The following is a 1,642-nucleotide window of genomic DNA, read 5'->3' as shown; positions in this document are numbered from 1 at the left end:
AAGAATCCACGCACGTCGTGTTTGTCGGCTAGATGCTGGATCTCCTGCGCTTTCTCCACCCACCATCTGTTCTTTAGGTCATGAGTTTTTTGTTGGACCTCGGCCTTCAGGCTTCTGTACAGCTGCTTTCTTTCTCTCGAGTTCTGTTGCTGTTTCCAGCTCAGAAATGCCCTGCGCTTGCGGCCAGTTGGGAGCACCCTGAGTCAGAAAGTTGTGGGTTCAAAGTCCCCACTCCAGGGACTCGAGCACATAAATCTAGGCTGACGCTCCGGGGCAGTGCCGAAGGAGCACCGCACTGTCGGAGGGGCGGTGCTTAGGGGGCGCGGCCCTGTCGGAGGGGCGGTACTGAGGGAGGGCAGCACTGTCAGAGGGGCAGTACTGAGGGAGCACCGCACTGTTGGATAGGCAGTACTGAGGGAGCGCCGCACTGTCGGAGCGGCAGTACTGAGGGAGTGCCGCACTGTCGGAGGGGCAGTACTGAGGGAATGCACCACTGTCGGAGGGAGCAGTACTGAGGGAGCGCCACACTGTCGGAGGGGCAGTACTGAGGGAGCGACGCATTGTCGGTGGGGTAGTACTGAGGGAGTGCCACACTGTCAGAGGGACAGTACTGAGGGAGCGCCGCACTGTCAGAGGGGTAGTACTGAGGGAGTGCTGCACTGTCGGAGAGGCAGTACTGAGGGAGCGACGCACTGTCGGAGGGGCAGTACTGTGGGAGCGATGCACTGTCGGAGGGTCAGTACTGAGGGAGTGTTGCACTGTCGGAGGGGCACTACTGAGGGAGTGCTGCACTGTCAGAGGGGCAGTATTGAGGGAGCGCTGCCCTGTCGGAGGGTCAGTACTGAGGGAGTGCTGTACTGTCGGAGCGGCAGTACTGAGGGAGTGTTGCACTGTCAGAGGGCCAGTACTGAGGGAGCGCCGCACTGTCGGAGGGTCAGTACTGAGGGAGTGCTGTACTGGCGGAGGGGCCGTACTGAGGGAGTGCTGCACTGTCTAGAGGCAGTACTGAGAGAGTGCCGCACTGTCGGAGGGGCAGTACTGAGGGAGCGCCGCACTGTCGGTGGGGCAGTACTGAGGGAGGGCCGCACTGTCGGAGGGGCAGTACTGAGGGAGCGCCGCACTGTCGGAGGGGCAGTACTGAGGGAGCGCCGAACTGTCGGAGGGGCGGCACTGAGGGAGCGCCGCACTGTCGGAGGGTCAGTACTGAGGGAGCGCCGCACTGTCGGAGGGTCAGTACTGAGGGAGCGCCGCATTGTCGGAGGGGCAGTACTGAGGGAGTGCCGCTCTGTCGGAGGGAGCAGTACTGAGGGAGCGCCGCACTGTCGGCGGGTCAGTACTGAGGGAGTGCCGCACTGTTGGAGGACCGTCTTTCGGATGAGACATTCAGGTGGACATAAAAGAACCCCCTATTTCGAAGAAGGGCAGGAGAGTTATCCCTGGTGTCCTGGCCATTATTTATCATGCAAATTGTCTGCAGCGTTTCCCACATTACAACAGCGACTACATTTCAAAAAATACTTCATTGGCTGTAAAACCGTTGATCGTGAAAGGCTATGTGTAAAGGCCAGTCTTTCTTTATTTTCTCTCCTGTATTTACATTAATTACTTATATAAACCTGTTTTACTGTCTCTTGCAAGGGAG

Source organism: Somniosus microcephalus, chromosome 4, assembly GCF_052327205.1.
Source record: "Somniosus microcephalus isolate GS21.2 chromosome 4, FLI_Smic_1.0, whole genome shotgun sequence".
Classification (NCBI taxonomy): Eukaryota; Metazoa; Chordata; class Chondrichthyes; order Squaliformes; family Somniosidae; genus Somniosus; species Somniosus microcephalus.
This window is presented reverse-complemented; position numbering follows the sequence as displayed.